The sequence below is a fragment of the Amblyraja radiata genome, chromosome 3, assembly GCF_010909765.2.
Source record: "Amblyraja radiata isolate CabotCenter1 chromosome 3, sAmbRad1.1.pri, whole genome shotgun sequence".
NCBI classification, from domain to species: Eukaryota; Metazoa; Chordata; class Chondrichthyes; order Rajiformes; family Rajidae; genus Amblyraja; species Amblyraja radiata.
In genome coordinates, this window is record NC_045958.1 from 4,827,753 (window position 1) to 4,849,630 (window position 21,878).

General features: G+C 42.2%; 1 long non-coding RNA gene across 1 annotated transcript; it reads right to left on the reverse strand.

Annotated features, from left to right (window-relative positions):
- Window positions 1-289: 289 nt before the first annotated feature.
- Window positions 290-20,486, reverse strand: LOC116970637. The gene is made up of 3 exons (XR_004411223.1): window positions 20,468-20,486; window positions 17,996-17,998; window positions 290-346 (listed from the first exon to the last, which is right to left on the reverse strand). It is a non-coding gene; the product is annotated as an uncharacterized LOC116970637 (long non-coding RNA).
- Between the last annotated feature and the right edge of the window lie 1,392 nt (window positions 20,487-21,878).

Genomic DNA, 21,878 nt, shown 5'->3' on the forward strand with positions numbered 1-21,878 from the left:
TACTGCCATATATATGGTGTGTGTGTCAGTGAGTGTGTGTGAATGTGTTTATGAGTGTGAGTGTGTGTGAATGTGTTTATGAGTGTGAGTGTGTGTGTGTGTGTGTGTGTGTGTGTGTGTGTGTGTGTGTGTGTGTGTGTGTGTGTGTGTGTGTGTGTGTGTGTGTGTGTGTGTGTGTGTGAGTTTCCATACTAGCCCTCTGGAAACCAGTTCCTTCGGCCCACAACATCATGCTGGTGCTCCAGAAAGCCCCCCCCCCCCCCCCCTCCCCCACCTCACAGGCCAGCAATATTGGAATTGGTGGAGAGGTGGAATTTTGCTTTGGAGGGCCGGCCCTCCCGTGTGTCTAGTCTTCTGTATTGGCAAAGCGAGTCATAGAATCATAGAGTCAAAGGGTCATAGAGTGATACAGTGTGGAAACAGGCCCTTCGGCCCAACTTAACCACAACAGCCAACATGTCCCAGCTACACTAGTTCCACCTGCCTGCGCTTGGTCCATATCCCTCCAAACCTGTCCTATCCATAGACCTGTCTAATTGTTTTTGAACGTTGGGATAGTCCCAGCCTCGACTCCCTCCTCTGACAGCTTGATCCATACACCCACCAACCTTTGTGTGAAAAGGTTACCCCTCTGATTCCAATTCAATCTTTTCCCCTTCACCTTAAACCTATGTTCTCTGGAGCTGAGATGTGGCGTAGATAGTTAGTACCTTGGCTATGCTCCCTGCCACAATGAACAGATATTCTTTTAAAAACGTTTTCACCCAGAGAGTTGTGAATCTGTGGAATTCTCTGCCACAAAGGCAGTGGAGGCCACTTCACTGGATGTTTCAAGAGAGAGTTAAATATAGCTCTGAGGGCTAACGGAATCAAGGGATATGGTGAAAAAGCAGGAACAGGGTACTGATTTTGGATGATCAGCAATGATCATATTGAATGGGCCGAATGGCGTACTTCTGCATCTATTTTCTATGTCTATGTTTCTATGTTTCTAAATCTCTTACCAGCTTTGTCCATTTGCTATCTATTTTCCAAAAGACAGTTTTTAATTTCTCTTTCATGACTCCGACCTACCTTTTCTTGTACTCTCTCCGCACTATTCATATCTTTTTTAAATGTCATCTAAAATGTCTTTAATCACCCTGGTTCTCCTTTGTGTTATCAGGTTGACATCTGTCACATGTCTTATTTTAATTTACATATTACTTATGTAATTCTATCTTCATTACATTTGTCATCTGAGGAGATGTGACTTTAATTGCCCTTCCTCCTTTCGTGGTGGGAATATACCTGAACTGTACCGTACCAAATTATTTCTAAAGGCTGCCCATCACCTAACAACCTCTGAATCTAATTTTGCCTTTTCCAGAATTATTCTAATCCCAGTGAAAGTGCCATTTCTCAAATTGACTACTTTTACCTCAGAATGATCCTTATCCTTTTCATAATTATTCTAAACCTTCCTATATAGCCAGCATATGATCAGATTTTAAATCAGGCTGCATTTTAATGATACAATTGAGTTGTGCTATTCACTGACCATCTAGAAGTACTGGAATCTGTCTTAAGTTAAGAAACTTACAACATTCTTAAGCGGCCTTTTCACGGGGCGACTTGACGCAAGAGTTAACCGGAGTTTAACATCGTGGGAACCTCGTGCGATAACAGTACGGCATTCGTGGACCACCGTGGACCACCGAAGCGCTAACGGCAGGTCATCGTGTAACTTGGTCACTCGGGAGAAAATTCAAGAAAGTTTGAATTTCTCCAAGATTGACTTGTACACTTGTGGTTGAGTATTGCAACATTATATGAACGTAGTGGCCAGTGCGATATCCGTAATAACTCTTGCGGGTACCGTGGGAACTCCTGCGAACGGTGAACCCGGAAGCTGGACAGAGGGAACAGAAGGTGAGTAAAAATTATCTTATGTGGGATTGAATTTAAAAAATAAATAAAAATAAAGATTTGCATCCGCATATGGACATCAACTTATTCATGAGTTATGTTAATGAGATTCAAGAAAATAACTATAATCTTTAAAAGGGACTTTAAAAGGGACTTTACTGAAAGGTTACGCATTTTTATGGTCCGTGAGAATTTTTTCACATGTACTTCTTTGAGAGATACAGGTCGGAGTCCTCGGGTCCAGGGGTCCGGAACGCTACCAATCAATGTTGTACAGAGACCCGTGTAAGGAGTGAACTGTACATGCTGGTTTAAACCGAAGACAGACACAAAAAGCTGGAGTAACTCAGCGAGTCAAGCAGCATCTCTGGAGAAAAAAAGCTGATGTTTCGGGACGAGACACATCTTCAGACTCAATTCCGATTAGGCTGTCTGAAGAAGGGGGTGTTGGGGGAGTCCAGAACCAGGGTCCCAGTTTTACAGTCTACCGTGGGAACTCTTTAACTCAGTAAAGTAAAGTCGCCTTTATTGTCATATCAGCGCACAGGCAGCAGTTGACTGTTGCTCTATTCAGTTTCCCAGGGGGTCGGGACGGGACTGGAGTTGGGAGAGAAAGGTGGGGGAGTCGAGGGAGAGGAGGGGGAGACAGATGGGGGTGTCTTCATTTACTGACGGCGGGTGTCTGTCACTGAAACAGGCAGGTGAGATTTCACATCCACCTTGTGTGTGCCTCTCTCTCTCTCTCTCCCTCCCTCTTACACGGGCTGAGAGACTCTGCCTCTGTGAGTGTACGTCTCTTTCTCCCCCTCTCCCACACACAGTAAGACCGAGGTACTGTGCTCAGTCCATCTGTGTCTCCCACATACACAGTAAAATATGTCTCCAAATGAGCCAATTCAACCAAGGGAGGATATATATAGTGTGTGAAAAAAAAAGTTACATCATTTGTGTCACGTGTAGTTCACGATGTTCATTCAAGATTTAACGGGAACGCTCGGGAAACGGACAAGTCACTCGCACAAATAGCAGAAATGCCGAGTACCGTGGGAACTCTTTATCTACTGCCGTTATATCGTGCGAGACTCGTGCTGGACCACGACCTCTTCACTCTGGTGACATCTTGCGTCAACTCGCCCCGTGAAAAGGCCGCTTTAAGGGGTTGGACAGGCTAGATGCAGGAAGATTATTCCCGATGTTGGGGAAGTCCAGAACAAGGGGTCACAGTTTAAGGATAAGACGGAAATCTTTTAGGACCGAGATGAGAAAAACATTTTTCACACAGAGAGTGCTGAATCTCTGGAATTCTCTGCCACAGAAGGTAGTTGAGGCCAGTTCATTGGCTATATTTAAGAGGGAGTTAGATGTGGCCCTTGTGGCTAAAGGGATCAGGGGGTATGGAGAGAAGGCAGGTACAGGATACTGAGTTGGATGATCAGCCATGATCATATTGAATGGCGGTGCAGGCTCGAAGGGCCGAATGGCCTACTGCACCTATTTTCTATGTTTCTATGTTTCTATGCTAAATTCAAGCAAAATAAAGGAAGGAAAAGCATTTTCCTATCTGACCTTTCCTTCATGTTTCTTTGAGTATTTTACAATTGCTTTGCCCTTTTTACATATTTTATTCATTGTTCCTATTTATATGAATGGTTGTTCATAATGCTCCTTCATTTTTTTTTTTTGCTATATTTTATCCCATTTTTCTTTAATGATGAGACTAAAAATGATCTGGGAAGGGTTGGAAATGTAAGTAATTTAAATATAAATGAAAAGTGTATTTTACGATATTAAATTAGGCAATAATTAACATATATTTTAAACAACTATGCTTTTTTCAATTAGTGTGACTTATCTCTTTGACTGAGTCGTATAAATAAAAAACTCTCATGGTGAATTTCAGCTCCAGTATCAGCGAGTCAATATGTATTCAATTAAGATTTATTAAGAATCAATTTAAAGTCAGGGTAATATCCGTCATGGTAATTTATTTAAATGTTCCACTGTTCCCCATTGATTAAATTGGAACATTGACATTTTCTTTCCTGATCAGGTCAGAAAGATCTCACAGGGAAAGGGCAGCACAATAGTTCCATAGGCTTAGGTAATACAGTTTCCATCTGGATTTAATGAAAGTCAGTATCTCTGCCTTACAGCTATTTGTGTTTTAAGTTCATTCTTAGCCACGTAAACAATGTAATGTGAGTGAAAGTAAGGGTTGTGGGAAGATAATGTTTAGGTTTATAACATTCACTAATAGATGATTGGGGCTCTCTTTTACTTAGTTTATCAAAGCAAATTCTGCAACAAAGGTAAATTAGACCAACTTTGATGGCAATTGGGAAGTTTCTCCTCTGCCCAAGCACTATTTAGTATAAGGTAGACAGAAATGCTGGAGAAACTCGACGGGTGCAGCAGCATCTATGGACTGAAGGAAATAGGCAACGTTTCGGGCCGAAACCCTGAAGTTTAGTTTAGTTTGGTGTTGCTTGTACCAAGGTACGGTAAAAGCTTTTGTTACGTGCTAACCAGCCAATGAAAAGACAATGCATGATTATAATTGAGCCATCCACACTGTACAGATACATGATAAAGGGAATAACATTCAATGCAAGATAAAGTCCAGTAAGGTCTGATTGGAGATAGACCGAGGATCTCCAATGAGGTAGAGTGTAGCTCAGGACTGCGTGTTGATAGAATAGGTCTGTTGCCTGATAATAGAATATTATCAGAATTATATATCAGAATTATCGTAGAGAATCAGAATTATTAAAATAATTATTAATGGAATTATTATATAGAATATTATCAGCACAGCTATAGAAAGAAATCTGTGGAGAAGGGTGCACGTATTCGGTTATAAACTTAAAGACAGAGAAATGCATCTATGGACCCACTACCAGATGTTGTCCTTTATCTGTAATACGCGATGCAGGTGGAGGCCAGGAAGAGACATGTATCATGATTCCAATGGTGATTAGGCATTGCACTCATGTACTAACCCCTTGGTCATCAAGTAACACAATACTCACAGTAATATATCTCAGTAACCTTTCAGCCCCAGCAAATTAAGAACAAATGACTAAATAGGGTAGAATCTTACTTCATGTTCTTCTCAGCAATGTACTACAGATTCTGAGAATAGCTTGTGCAGTGCTGAAAGCAAAGTATGTCAACTCATCATTCTTAAAGGAGGAAAACACCAAAGGGAAATTGGACAACTTAATGAACAGAAAACTGCAATGAACATAACAGCAATTTCAGAGGTCATGCTACCATTAGCTGCTGGTAATGTCCAGGATTCACCCACACGTTAGACAGGGACACAGCTTCAACTGGGCTTTCTGACGTTAAACATACATGATATCTTCACCGTGAAATGTTTTGTTCAGAAATACAACGTAAAATGGGCCCTTCACCGCACCGAGTCCACGCTGACCAACAATCATCCAGACACACAAAATTTCACGTCTAAAAATACAGTGACCATTTTTACTGTTTATACAACTATGCAATAGCTATAAGACCATAAGGCAATATGATAAAGGAGTAGAATTAGGCTCCACAGCCCATCGAGTCTGCTCCGCTATTCGATCATGACTGATCTATTTTTCCCTCTTGACCCCTCTCCTGCCCTCTCCCCATTACCTTTGATACCCTAACTAATCAAGAATCTATCAATGTCCACTCTAAAAACTATCTGGAACTCCATCTACTTATCTTCCACTTGCTTTGGCCCTTGCTCCAGATGTAAAAATTAATATCTTGAATGCTCCCGCCATTTTTCATGTTGTTTTAGTGAATTACTCATTTAAATATTTTTTAAATTCTATTTATTTCAAAGGCATTTTTCATTTTAAGAGTAAATTTCTAACTTAGTTTTAGTTTGGAGATACAGCGCGGAAACAGGCACTTCGGCCTACCGAGTCCGTGTCAACCAGCGATCAACATACACTTGCACTATCCTACCCATTAGGGACAATTTATAATATTTACTGAAGCCTATTAACCTACAAACATGGACATATTTGGAATGTGGGAGAAAACTGGAGCACCTGGAGATAACCTACGTGGTCATGGGGAGAACGTACAAACTCCGTACAGCCAGCACCCGTAGCCAGGATTGAACCCAGGTCTCTGGTGCTGTAAGTCAGCACCGTCGTGCCATCCTGTACATTGTTTCATTCATTCTGCATGTCTGGGCATCTCTGTGAAGGTTATTAGAGTTTACCATATCCATTTCCCTGGCCATATATTAAAACATGTTTTTAATGTAATAAAATAACACAAGGTACTTTACAAGAGCACTATTAAAGAAATAGTTGATGCACAAAAGGAAATATTACCGCAGAAGACCAAATGGTTGGACCAGGAGAGAGTTTTCAGAAAAGACCCATATGTGGAGCAAGTGGTGGAGAAATCTGGAGGGAATAAGCGAGTTCGGCATCTCATTAAACACAAGGAATCATGGGAAATGTCAAAGGTCATTCGGGATTTTAAAAAAAGGGAACGCAGCATTGTACAAACTATGTATAAATTGTTAACTATTCTACCAAGGAATTAATCTAAAATTCTGTCAACTCAATAGCTTCCTTTCTTGTTCTGCTGTTCACACACAATTTACACGGTCCCAGTTTAAAAAAAAATATTTTTTAGTACTAATTCAGTTCATTAATCTGCAATAAAGTTAAAGAATATATTATTTTCATTTAATCCTTAATGTGTTTGCACTGAAAATAAATTATTTGTCCATATTCTCAATGTTTCTTAAGAATACTAACATGTTAGAAAAATATTTATTTATCTTTATTCATAATTTGCGTGTAAAAATATATTTAATCTGAGGCAGGCAGCGACTGTAGCGGCGTGATGTGGGCTGATGCTTTACCTACAGGTGGTGTGAATGTACCGTTAAGGCAAAGATTCATCTCCAAGGAAAACTGATACAGGGTTGGCCCTGTGAAGGAGCTGCCAATTTGATATAAGACATTTAACTGGGATATACCTGCCCTTTAGCATTGGATAGATTGAGTGGAGGGTCTGTGCTGTCCCAGGTTTGCGGTGGTTTCGGTGCGTTTCCCCCAGCCATCTCGCCCAGTGCACGTTGACCAGCATAGTTCGCCAGCTCTTGTTAGCAGAGGCTCTTTGTGCAGGTGTTGCCCAAAGCCCAAAGGTTTTGTGGAGGTCCTGCATTAGGATCGGGAATGCAGTGAGCTAGCGAGAGGGCAGTCGGATCAGATCAGCTGAAGTTGCCGAGTGGCCAAAGTGCGGATTTTAATGGGTCGTTATTAAACTGATCTGTCTGTGCGGCATTGCCACCCCTCCCTCGCCCAGATCCTCCACCCCAATTCTCGACAAAGTCTGACTGAGAAATATCCCACTCATATTACGGGTGGGCTCCGCATTTGCCCACTCGCTGGGGTGGGCGGCACCTCCTTCAAAGAGAACTAGAACAGGCCCCGTCACCTGGGGAACCGCGACCCACTCTTGAGTGAAGCCTCTCGTTTGGCTGCGGTTCAAATGGCTGCAATTCTCATAATTATCACCGCCTGGTCACCCGGACCCGGCTCCCAACTGTGTGCCCTGACTGACTGGAACCAACCCCAGAGGTTAAAGCAACAGCATCTTTATTTAAGCCAACACACCTCGAAAATTTAACCAGCCTGTTCGAACCCAATCTGAACTTTCCAACCTTTATGAGGATGTTGCTAGCACTTGAAGGCCCGAGCTGTAGGAAGAGGTTGGGCAGACTAGGACTTTATTCCTTGTAGTCCAGGAGGCTAGTGGATGATCTTATACAGATGTACAAAATCATGAGGGGAATCGATAGGTAAATGCACAGTCTTTTTCCAAGGACACGGAGATCAAGAACCAGAGGACATAGGTTTAAGGTGCGAGGGGATAGGTTCAATAGGAACCTGAGGGGCAGATTATTCACACAGTGGGTGGTGAGTATAAGGATTGAGCTATCAGAGAAAGTGGCATCGTCATAACACTTAAAAAACATTTGTACATGTTCATGGATATGAATGATTAGAGGGATATGCGCCAAATGCAGTCAATTAGGACTAGCTTGGATAGGATATCTTGGGCGGCATGGACGAGTTGGGCCGAAGAGCTTGTTTCTGTGCTGCATGACTCTTTGATTCTGTGAGAACACCTTTTAAACTTTCCGAACTCGTTTTAGTTTTGGCAGATATGTCAATAATACGAGAGATTTAAATGTGAGGTTTCTAGGATCTAAAAGGGTGAGATAACTTATACAAAAGTGTACTCATGTTTATTTTTCAGAAGGAAATGTGGATCACAACTTGAAAGGAATTGAATGACTTGTCAGATCCACATTGCTATATCAAATTTTGGTTTCTTTGGAGCTATCTGCAGTTGTCAGAAGTGGTTTCCTTTATTGATTTAAATGTGGGGTTTTTTGTGATAGGGGGAGAAATATCACCGTATTCCTTGAAGAACCGTGTTGCCTTAGACATTTTACTAAATGCTTTGTAATTATTTATTATCCCATTCAGTGGTTCTGTCTTTAATAGAGAAATAGTTTTCATAATTTCCTGAACCTTCAAGTCTGCAGTTAATATACATTGCATTGAGCAACAATGTGTTACATCTGCCCAAGGTTACTTGCAAAGGTTATATAATTAAAGGAATGATGTTAAATAAATACCAGCCTGAAGTTTTAACCTTCCACCTGCAAAATGTTCCGTGTTGCTACGTTTGAAAGTTGTACACAAGGAGATGAAGACTTTTAGTTTTGAAAGTGCTGCAATGATGTTAACTGCTTGCCTGCCTAGTATCTGCAAAAATTAAATTCCACAGTGCCTGGAGTCAGAAATGTGCTTCATTTTGCATGCAGAGAAATGCCATTAACCTTTACATAGCTTCTTTCCACCTTGTTAAGCACTTAATGTTCCAAAGATTTTTTTTTACATTTGTGAGGAAACATGTGCTCATATCAGCAGCAGCGGCTCCCAGGCACATCACTCATCTCACACATGTTGAGCCAGTTCCCCTCAAACATTTTAATGATTTGTATTAGATCACCGATGACAGAAATTTGCAATGTGACATAGGAGATAGTACAATAATAAAGGTCAACAAATGGCAATGATCCTCTTCCATTACACATCCATTGTATCTCCATTTACAATCTTTACTGGGAGTCAGTTTTTGCATTAACCTTTCAGGTATAGAAAGGATCTTCAGCATACAAAAATACCCACATCTTAACAACAGAGGCAGAAAATTCTCACAAAAGAAGGTGATGGCATTTTTAAAGTAGAATTGTTGAAATGTACTGAATCCATGACCACGAATGAATTCATGTTATTCGACCAAGTAAATGTTTGGGTTCTGCCGTGCAAGGATTATGACATTTCTTTAAAGCTCAACTTTAACTTTCTTAAAGGAACATCGTCAAAAGCCCGAGGTCTTTATTAAGCCTCTTCCCTATGTTTTTCACTATCTCCAATTTTCACAACCTGTGTCCCAAAACATTCACTTTTGCATCGTAAAAATAGTGCATCTTTACTGGCCACTGTTGGCCCATAAAATGTAAAATGTCTGTCTCCTAATTAAAGTATGTTCCAGATTCTATTAGCCATTGCAAAATAAAACTTTATTTCAGGTCAGTTATACAAATGTTTAATTGTCAGCCAGTTACTTGTCACACAGTAGACTTCCATTATGACTGAGAAGTATATTCTGCATTGTGATTAATAAACTATGTAGAGTCTGTTCCACAGAGGTCATGCAGTCAAAACAGTTTTTTCAATGGTTTAATGTGAATGATTTCCAAGTCCACCTAGGAAAGTCCACCTAAAGTCCACCAAGTCTGGAGAAGGGTCTCGACCCGAAACATCACCCATTCCTTCTGCCCAGAGATGCTGCCTGTCCCGCTGAGTTACTCCAGCATTTTGTGTCTATCTTCATTTTGAACCAGCATCTGCAGTTCTTTCCTACACACTCCACCAATCTAAACATTGAAACGTGGGAAATAGCCCAGTCGTCATTCGACCCTTTGAACCTGCTTCATCATTCAATGCAATCATGGCTGATCATCCAAATTCAATGGCAACTTCATTGGCAAGTTATTTTCCTTATCCTTTGACACCCCTAGCCCTAAGGATCTAACTCTGTCTGAATATATCTAAAGAATTAGTTTGAATGGATTTTCTGATAGACAATTCTACAGGCTAACGTCAAGCCAACATTCTCAGGGTGAAGACATTTCTCCTCACCTCTGTGTTAAACGACTTATAATTAGATTCTGATCCCTGGCCCTGACCTTTCTACCCTCGGGAACATCTTTCCTGCATCTAATCTGTTCAGACCTCTTAGAGTGCAGTTGTATTTATGAGGTCGTCGACAAGTGTTAGGTTTCTATGAAAACTTATCTGTTTTCTTTTTACAAGTTTTTACAAGTCTTTGAAGGCAAATAAGATTTTCTAAAAATCATGGCTGTCCAGATTCTTATGAATAAATCACATCACTCAAATATTATTTAATTGGCATTACAAGCAGATTGAATAGTTTTCATGAATGGCCGTGACTGGAACAAATTCTGTATTACTAGGCACTACAAAAAACCCACTGTAGAATGCAGGCTATCATTCAAGGGCTGGTAAATGGAAATAGTTGAGATGAATAGTTCATCAGTATGAACATAGTGAGTCAAAGAGGCTGTTTCTGTGCTCTTTATGTTTGAAATATTGCTGGAATGTATAGAGAGACTGCAGCAAAATTGAGCATGTTACTTTGCACAGATGTCCGACTTCTTGAAGCCCATCATTGTGATAGCCTCAAAATCTCAAAATGGTCTCGGTGGCCAATGGACCTGTTTCCATGCCGTATCTCTAAAACCTTGCCTACTGGAAGTACCTTTTGGGAATCTTAATCCATTTCTAATTCTAACACGGTCCAATTCTACACGGCCATCGTAGAGTCTGTTCTCACCTTCTCCATCATGGTCTGGTTTGGCTCAGCCACCAAGCACGACACACGGAGGCTGCAGTGAATCGTCCAATCAGCAGAGAAGATTATTGGCTGCAAGGGCCTCCCTCCATTGGTGAACTGTACACTGCAAGGGCCAGGAAGCGAGCGGGCAAGGTCATTTCTGACCCCTCTCACCCTGGCCACAAACTCTTTGAATCACTTCCCTCTGGAAGGCGACTCCGGACTGTCAAAGCTGCCACAGCCAGACATAAAAACAGTTTTTATCCACGAGTAGTTGCTCTACTCAACAGCCAAAAATCTGTAGCCTCCCTTTGATCTGGTATTTTGTTGGTTCGCATGCTTGATCAATAGTGTTTTATCATTAATGTTTTATTATTATTAATGTTTAGTGTTTTCTGAGTCATTTGTAACTGTCACTGTATGTCATGTTGTTACTTGTGGGCGGAGCACCAAGGCAAATTCCTTGTATGTGAATACTTGGCCAATAAAGTTACTTACTTATTTTTTGCTAATTTTCTGTCGTTTAATGAACTGCCACAGCTATCTTGCCCAATATTTCCCAGTGTGAGGTCTGTGTGGGTGAAGGTCAGCATGGAAGAGCACATTCACAAAATAGACCCTGTGCTTTATGTCAAGAATGTCCCAGGGCCGCCACGCTCATGTGGTAGCAGAAGTTTTGAAAAACATTGACAATATTAAAGACATGCACAAAATTGCAAGGTTGCGTGACACTGCATTTCCCACCATCACTGGCTTTTCTAATCCCTACCAACCTTTCAGTCTGAAGAAGGGTCTCGACCCAAACACTGCCTAATTCCTTCGCTCCATAGACGCTGCCTCACCCACTGAGTTTCTCCAGCATTTTTGTCTACTTTCAGTCTGACCTGCTCATCGCTTCACTTCAGAACCACTGTTTATCTCAAGATAACATATGTTCCGCGTTCAAGTGGTCAGAATGTTATCCCAATAAAGGATGGATGGGTTTTGATGAAGGTCACACACAATCCTAACTATGGTATGTTTTTTTCATAACTAAAAATTATATCAAGGACCTTGCTTAACAATGTAGGAATCCAGATACCTCTGCAATGCAGGAAATGGCTCATTGTTTGTTTTATTCAGCTCCGCTGCTTAAATTCCTCGCCACTGTACTTAATTGTGACCTCTGTTTGGAGAAAAAAAATGACTGTGTAATAATATAGTGTGCCTGTTTCAGATTATGTCTGACCACACACATCTGAGAAACTAAAGACCTTCCCTTTTCTGATGATTATTTTGCTTCCTTTGAACATGTCCTGTGGGCTTTTCTACAGCATGTATAATGAGATTCTAAATTCATTAAAAACAATGAATTATTTGATAAGAATCAGCAAGATTTGTAAAGTCTGTATACTTAGTACAACTCAACTTGACTGCCATTGTTCTGTGTCGTTTCCAAATTTCAGTGTTCGAAAATTTAACAGAATTTGGATATATATAGATTCCCATATCAAAGACATTATCGATCTCCTTTGCAACGTGCAGATAACTATACACCATATAAAGTTTAATGATGAGGATTAATTGCTGCCCTTTATCTTTGTTAGTGTTGTCTATAGTTAATCAAAATGAAGTCAGAGAACATAAGAACGCAATAAATAGGATGAAGAGTAGTCCCATCAAACAAGTTCAAATGGATGGTACACAAAATTGCTGGAGGAACTCAGCGGGTGCAGCAGCATCTATGGAGCGAAGGAAATAGGCGACGTTTCGGGCCGAAACCCTTCTTCAGACAAGTTCAAATGGATCATGGCTGTGCCAGCTCCTTGTACCCTGCTTGCTACGCTTCCCTCTATATTCTTATGCCCCTGTCCCATTTAGGAAACCTGAACGGAAACCTCTGGAGACTTTGCGCCTCACCCAAGGTTTCCGTGCGGTTCCCGGAGGTTGCAGGTAGTTGCCGGAGGTTGCAGGTAGTGGAAGCAGGTAGGGAGACTGACAAAAATCTCCTGGAACCGCACGGAAACCTTGGGTGGGACGCAAAGTCGCCAGAGGTTTCCGTTCAGGTTTCCTAAGTGGGACAGGGGCATTAGAGAGACCAAAATTCTAGCACTCTCAGCCCTAAATTTACTTTTCATTTGACCACATCCAGTTGATATTTCCAAAGATTCATGACAGGCTGTTCATCACTCCTCCATTCATATTCATCAATTTTCAACCGCCTTGAAAATGTCCACGTGGAAATGTACCTGAACCAACTATTCTTTTGTTAGTTTAGTTTAGTTTCGAGATACAGTGCGGAAACAGATCCTTCAGCCCACTGAGTCCGCACCGACCAGCGGCCCCCCGCAGATTAACACTATCCTGCACACACTAGGTACAATTTACACTTATACCAAGCCATTTAACCTACAAACCATTATGTCTTTGGAATGTGGGAAAAAAACAAAGATCCCGGAAAAAACCCACGGGTTCACGGGAGAACGTACAAACTCCATACAGACAGCACCCGTAGTCAGGATCGAACCCGGGTCGCTGGCACTGTCTAGAGGCAGCGACTCTACTGCTGCGCCACCGTGCCATTCTGGTTCTTCTCGGTTAAAGTGACTTATTTATTAAAAGTATGTATCATATATACCGGTACTTTATATGTTCAGCATTTGGCACACACATACAAGGAAGAAAACTTCTGCACTGCTGAATGCCTATTTGTTTTACAATTCTACTTGCATTCTTAAGGAAAAATCAAATTGCAGCAAGATGGCTGACAAAGTTGGCTCGGTCAAGATTCAAGTTGTCTCGGTCTCTGTTGGGTGAGTTGTAAGTTCTTACAGTACTCATAATTTGTTCCTCCCAGTGAGCTCCTTCTGCATGCAGTGAAACAGGGTAGAGAGGTGCTACTTCCTAGGCATGTGTGACCTGGGGTGGGAGATTGCAACCTTCACGTGGTCTGCCATGTTTCAACGTATACAATCAACCTGGCGCGCACCATCAAATAAGATCAAATAGAACAAGTTGTCCCACAACTTTAGGCTGCGCACGCCATACGCAAGAAGAAGAAGAAATGTAATCCATTGCAAGTTATACCAGGCAGCTAAAATACCCTGCAGTGCGAAGCAATAGTTGTACCATTTCCAACAAAGACTCAACACTTTCTCAGTAGAGATAAGGGAACTGCACTGGGATGTCAGGACTTTCATATCAAGAAAGACTGGATAGACTCGGCTTGTACTCGCTAGAATTTAGAAGATTGAGGGGGGATCTTATAGAAACTTACAAAATTCTTAAGGGGTTGGACAGGCTAGATGCAGGAAGATTGTTCCCGATGTTGGGGAAGTCCAGGACAAGGGGTCACAGTTTAAGGATAAGGGGGAAATCTTTTAGGACCGAGATGAGAAAAGCATTTTTCACACAGATAGTGGTGAATCTCTGGAACTCTCTGCCACAGAAGGTAGTTGAGGCCAGTTCATTGGCTATATTTAAGAGGGAGTTAGATGTGGCCCTTGTGGCTAAAGGGATCAGGGGGTATGGAGGGAAGGCAGGTACAGGATACTGAGTTGGATGATCAGCCATGATCATATTGAATGGTGGTGCAGGCTCGAAGGGCCGAATGGCCTCCTCCTGCACCTATTTTCTATGTTTCTATGTTTCTATGCACTAAACATTATTCCCTTTAACCTGTATCAGTACTTGCACTAAACATTAATTCCATGATCCTGTATCTGTACACTGTGGATGGTTTGATTGTAATCATAGGTACATGGATAGGATAGGTTTGGAGGGATATGGACCAGTGGGCAGGTGAGACTAGTATAGCTGGGACATGTTCGCTGGTGTGGGCAAGTTGGGCCAAAGGGCTTGTTTCCACACTGTGACTATGACTCTATTTTCTTTCCACTAACTGGATAGCATGCAACAAAAAAGCTTTTCACTGTACCTCCGTACACGTGACACCAAACCAAACAGAACCGAACTGACACCGAGCCGAACATAGTGAAAACAGTGTAAAACACTACAGGAATATTATCAATCAAAAGTGAATACCGATGAAATGAGGAGCCAAAGAGCAGATCATTGGAAGTTTGAACAAACAGGTGGGCTTTAAATGGCAACTTAAAGCCGAAAGGTGGAAAGATTTAGGGAACAAATTCCAGAACTGACACGAAACCATCAACTGAGGGATGGGTTAGAGACAAGAATCAAAGATGATGGAAAGCATTATAAAGTTAGAAAAAATGACAAATACAGCAAGATCATGGAAAACAAGGGAGAGAGCTCTTAAATGCAAGCCTTGCTTAACCAGGAGCAAAATTGTGTAAGCAAGTGCAGGTCTGATGTGTAAATTATACATCATGTTAGTTGAAACATTAAGTCCAGCACAGGTCCCGTTCCGATGGGTATACATTGACTGAACATATTGCTGGGTTGCTTCAAAGCTTGGTTTGGGAATAGCTCTATCCAAGACAGCAAGAATTTGCAGAGAATTGTAGATGTAGCCAAGTCCATCACACAGACCGGATTTCCCATCATTGACTCCATCTGCACTTCACGCTGTTTTGGACAAAGCAGCCAACATAATCAAAGACTTGTCCCAGACCAATCATTCCATCTTCTCCCTGCTCCCATGCAGGACAAGGTACAGAAGCTTGAAAGCACACACCACTAGACTCAGAAACTGCTTTTCCCCCTTATCAGACTTCTAGTGGTCTTTGCATAAACAAGGGTACTTTTTCATTCACCTGTACCCCATTGAGGACATTGGACTTTGTTTAAGGGGCTGATGCGCCTCAATGTACTACAATGCTGAGATCTCTATTCTGCACTCGGTATCTTCCGCTTTGCTCTATCTAATGTACTTGTTTGAACTGGTTGTATCTACGTATGGTATATCGGATTTGATTGGATAGCATGCATTGTGTGCAGTTGTGGTCTCCTAATTTGAGGAAGGCCATTCTTGCTATTGAGAGAGTGCAGCATAGGTTTGCCAGGTTCATTCCCAGGATGCCAGTACTGACATACGATGAAAGAATGGGTTGACTGGGCTTATATTCACTGTAATTTAGAAGAATGAGAGAGAATCTTATAGAAACAAATACTGTAAAATTCTTAAGGAATTGGAAGGCTAGATGCAGGAAAAATGTTCCCGATGTTGGGGGAGTCCAGAACCAGGGGGTCACAGTTTAAGTATAAGGGGTAAGCCATTTCGGGCTGAGATGAGAAAAAAACCTTTTCACCTTGAGAGTTGCGAATCTGTGGAATTCTCTGCCACAGAAGGCAATGGAGGCCATTTCACTGGATGTTTTCAAGAAAGAGTTAGATATACTGGAGCTCTTAGGGCTAATGGAATCAAGGGATATGGGGAGTAGCAGGAATGGGGTACTGAATTTGGATGATTAGCCATGATTATATTGAATGGCGGTGCTGGCTCGAAGGGATGAATGACCTACTCCTGCACCTATATTCTATGTTTCTATCTTTCTAAAACAAAGCTTCTCACTGCACATGTGATGATAATAAACATAAACCAGATTAGACAGGGAGAAGTACGTTAGATGGAAATTGAAATGGTCAACTCAAATGATAACAAATGCATGAATGAGTCTTTTCACATCAGATGAGCTGAGAAAGGAACAGAATTAGGTGATGTTGTGCTGACAGCACACGGAAGTAATCCAAACATCCTGTTTGTGCCAGAATGACAAAGTCTGATTCACTTTCAAACAGTTGCCGCAGAGAAGGAATGATGTCATTTGATTTGCAATTGCAATTCATGACCAGAGGTTGGTAATCAAATTTGTGGAACAACACGATTCGACACAGACTACAATCTGGCCACAATCATGTGCCACTCATGTATAAAATAACTTTCGGATAAGCAGCACCAAAGGAAAAGCAACATGACGTGCCTGAATTTCTAGGCACTGTCATTGCTGTAATGGATTGTGAGATGAAAGTAATTAAGAATGGATGTTAATCTATCTAAATGAGCCTGAGCAGGTGGATTGAATTTGTTGATAGGCTAATCGTGCAATACATTTTAAAGCAATTAGAAATGTAAGTTCCAGGATGAACATCAGATTTCCCTGAAGTGAAAGTGAGAGAAGTTTAAATAAAAGTTAGAATGATCGTCTGCAGAGTTACATCAAAATTACACGTTATTATGTCACAACAAAATGGAACTGTAAAAATGATACAATGATACAATTTATTTGTTGTCATTTGAACCTCATTGAGGTTCAAATGAAATTTGGTTTCTGCAGTCATACACACAAGAAGAAGAACCAAGACACAACACAATTTACACAAACATCCATCGCAGCGAATCTCCTCCTCACTGTGATGGAAGGCAAAGTCTTATCTCTCCCCTGCACTCCTCATTCTTCTCCCGATGTCAAAGTCAAAGCCCCCGGCGGGCGATGGTAAATAAGTCCCGCGGCCATTAAGGCAGCTCCGGGCGATGCAAGGCCGCACTCCAGGTCTTGATGTCGGAGCCCCCGGCGGGCACTAGGAAGTCCCGCGGCCATTAAAGCTGCGCCGGGCGATGTAATGCCCCGCTCCAGGTCATTTTCAACCCCGCAACTCGGGCGGGAGAAGTTGCCGGAAGTAAAACATATTGCAAGAATATCCTTTCATAGTGATCTGTTAAAATTGTGAGAAAGACATTGTTCGTGCCAAATTTGGAAGCATCTGCTGGTCATTCAAATTTTATCCCAGCTAAAGAAGATTCAAGAGTCAGTGGCAAATTGATGCTGTAATTCTGGCTACAAAATTAGTAATATCATAAAAGTACAAAGAGTTTTGTGTAATGGGAGTGGGCAGGTGCTATAGACCTGCACGGGAAGGAAGACGCTCCCGCCCGCATGAGTCTCGGGCAGATGGGGCTCGTCAGCCTGGGAAGGCAGTCCATCTAGGAGAGGGAAAACTCTGATTTAAAACCTCCACTGCCTTGTGGCCATATCCAGTCATGGAATTGGCTCCAGGAGTAATCCTCAAGAAAATCCGGTCGGAGCCCCTAAGGCAGTTCGTCATTGTCTACAACCTCGCTCTGGCAGCTCCTGCGACGGCGCTGGTGCCAAACTGTAACGGCCCTGCTGTTCCTTTGGATCGATCAGTGACGTGGAGAGGGGGGACGTGCTGCATGGGCAACAGCCTGTCCTCCATATGACATCGATCGCCCAGGCTTGCATCCGACCACACATCATCTGCAAACTAGGATGCATCAGTCATGGTCAGTCATGACCGAGGGGGGGCCTACTACTAGACAAAGAATTAAAGAGAACATGATGGCATCAATATAAAACTGATCAAGGAACAGAAAGCAGAAGCTGGAGGTGAACAGTTATCCCTCATATTGCACCATACACTGGTAACTTCCAGCGGTCACAAGGTCATGAGGAATAGGAGTACAATTAGGCCATTTGGCCCATCCAGTCTACTCCGCCATTCAATCATGGCTGATCTATCTCTCCCTCCTAACCCCATTCACCTACATTCTCCACATAACCTCTGACACCTGTCCACCTGAATGTGATTGTACAAAAAACAACTTTACATTTTTAGTCAAAAACATGCAAATAGAACATAGAGCAATACAGCAAAGGAACTGACCCTTCGATTAGATTAGATTAGATTTCCTTTATTGTCATTCAGACCTTTTGGTCTGAACGAAATGCTGTCTGGCCACGAACTGAACTTCACCCCATGTGTTACCTGAGAACTATTTAAACTGCACATCTGCTTGCTCATGGTCTATATCATGTTTAGGTTTTAGATATTAGGTTTGTTATTGTCACATGCACTAAGGTACAGTGAAATATTTGTTTTGCAAGTAAACAGAGCAGATATACCATACATAGGTATAATTCAAACTCCAGTACAATACATAAAGGAGAAGATAGAGAGTGCAGAATTTAGTTCTCGTTAGCATTGTAACATGTCGGTTCATTAAACAAAGTCCAATGTCCTCAATGGAGGAGAGGTAAATCGAACAGTACCTCAGCTTATGGAAAGTGCTTCTTAAAAGATGCAGTAAATACTAGACTAAGTGGGAACCGTTGGGTCCCAGAATCACACGGGAGGGCTGGTCACCAATGCAATATTCCACCTCTCCACCAATTCAAATATTGTTCGCCAGTGGCGGGGGAGGGGGCTTTCTGTTGCGCTGGTATGGGTGTTGCGGGCCGAAGGTACTGGTTTCCAGAGGGCTAGTATAGACATTATTGGCCGAATGGATTCTTGGGCTGGCAGCCAACTGTTGCAATGATTTTAAAAGCCAAGCCAAGGCAAACAATTTGGCTGAAGCCACCCGACAACTAAAATTCATTTTGTGAAACAAACTTTTTTTAAAAGGCGAGGCAAACAATTGGGCAGCAGCCACCTGACAACCAAAATTCATTTTGTGAACACAAACTTTAAATAAAAAGGCAAACAATTTGGCAGCAGCCACATCGAGGGGACTCACCGTGGAGTAGATGTGCGTTCAGTGTTATTCACAGCTCAGAGAGCCGTGACCCTCTCGCTTCCTGTGTCTGGCAGAGACTGAGTGAGGCACGACACTTCCGAGTTTTATAGTCCCTCCCCCCTGCCGCCAGCAGAGAGAATGGGGATTTTTAAAAAAACATTAATATCTCTCTGATTTTTCATCGATGGGAATAATCCTCTGGTCCCAGAAGACGCAGGGGGGCTCTGAACGAGGTGGCCAAAAATGACGGCCGTAGGTGATGGCGTTCTCTCGGAAATCGCAGCACAGTGGGCCAAAATGGGTCAAGATCAGACTTTTAGTAATATAGATATGGCAGACAAAGCTTTACACAGATCGCAAAATTATGTATTTGGAAAGAGGACACCTCACATGTTATAACTTGATTAAATGTAAAATGCTTAAAACATAAAATACGATTTTTTTTAACAAATCTATCTATATATTACTAAAACTCTCATATTGTCTGTTACTATGTGTGTGTCTGAATGTGTGTGTATGTGATCCCGGAACAACGCCAAAACGGTACATGATAGTGCTACAATTTTTGCACCACTTTACTCACAATTGTCCTTTGGTCTGGTGTATCAAATTTCGTTCAGATTGACGTCTTATTTTACAAGTTATTCACATTTTTAACTTAAAAATATTTAAAACAGTGCCCCCATTAGCCGCACTCCTTCTTGTCGTTTTTACTTGACTGGCAAAGGACACCCCATGGGTCCTCAGCGTGACCTTTGCACAATTTCAGACCGCCATCTTTTTTTTTCTCGCCTCATGGACACAACGGCTCCACGGGTAAGTTCCCTTCCATTTCACTGCTGCTCCGGGCCCGCAGCCCTCTCCGCGCCGCTCGGCCCTTCTCCCGACAGCCCCCGCCCAGAGGAGCAGCACCGGGTCCGCGAGGAGGATGAGCGCGGGGTGGAAGAGGAGCGGCACCCAGGACATGGTAGGCTGCAGCCTCAGCCTCTGTGCAGTTGGGGGCAATGTGTGAGTGGTGGAATATGGCGTTGGGGAATAGCTTGCGTTGGGGGAATGGGTGAGTGGTGGAATATTGCGCTGGGTTGGGGGAACGACTTACGTTGGGGGAACGGGTGAGTGGTGGAATATTGCGTTGGGGGACCAGTCCTCCCGTGTGACAGGGACCCAACGGGTCCCAGTTGGCCTAGTGAATTTATAAAACTCTGGAATATATTAACGACATAATGGAGTTTAAATTGGTAGTCAAAGTGAGCATGGTTTTACAGGATTGGAGTGGTTTGAAAGGGAAACATCATAAGGAATTATACACATCATTTTAAATGTGGAGATATAATAACATATTTATTTTTACATGTTTCCCTAGCTCCACCTGAATACTATTAATAGTTGAACATAATAAAATTGAATGCCATAGAGATAATAAAATAAATACATGTTTAAAATGTGCACAGCTGTTTTAATCTTTTTACATACACAATAACATAGAAACATAGAAACATAGAAAATAGGTGCAGGAGTAGGCCCTTCAGCCCTTCGAGCCTACACTGCCATTCAATATGATCATGGCTGATCATCTAACTCAGTATCCTGTACCTGCCTTCTCTCCATACCCCCTGATCCCTTTAGCCACAAGGGCCACATCTAACTCCCTCTTAAATATAGCCAATGAACTGGCCTCAACTACATTCTGTGGCAGAGAGTTCCAGAGATTCACCACTCTCTGTGTGAAAAATGTTGTTCTCATCTTGGTCCTAAAGGATTTCCCCTTTATCCTTAAACCTCTGTATCTCATCAGTAAATGGCCATATTTTAATATATTCTTTATTTCTGATTGCCAGAGTTTAATTGGCATTACTTTAGTAATTCAGAATGCAACTGAATTCAGAATTCAGAATATACGCTGCTGGAGCTCATACACTTTTAGTTTAGTTTAGTTTAGTTTAGAAATATAGCACGGAAACAGGCCCTTTGGCCCACCGGGTCTGCGCCGACCAGCAGTCATATATTAACACTATCCTACACCCACCAGGGACAATTTTTACATTTACCAAGCCAATTTATCTACATACCTGAAAGTCTGAAGTGTGGGAGGAACCCGAAGATCTCAGAAAAACCCCACGCAGGTCATGGGGAGAGCGTACAAAGTCCGTACAGACAGCGGCCATAGTCAGGATCGAACCTGGGCCTACAGTGCTACATTCGCTGTAAGGCAGCAACTCTATCGCTGCACCACTCCCCACCGTACTCTTGCCTATATGTAATGCATTGAAAGAGGTGCCACGTAAGTCCATTGTGTAAAGGGGGAGAGAGTTGGAAGGGATGAGACAGGTGAATTTATAATGGGAAACAAGGAATGGCAGTTAAACGAGTACTTTGGCTCTGTCTTCACTAAGGAAGACACAAACAATCTCCCAGATATACTAGGGGACTGAAGGATCTAGTAGGAGGGAGGAATTGAAGGGAATCCACATTAGTCAGGAAATGGTGTTAGGTAAACAGTTGGGACTGAAGGCAGATAAATCCCCAGGGCCTGATGGTCTGTATCCCATAGTACTCAAGGAGGTGGCCC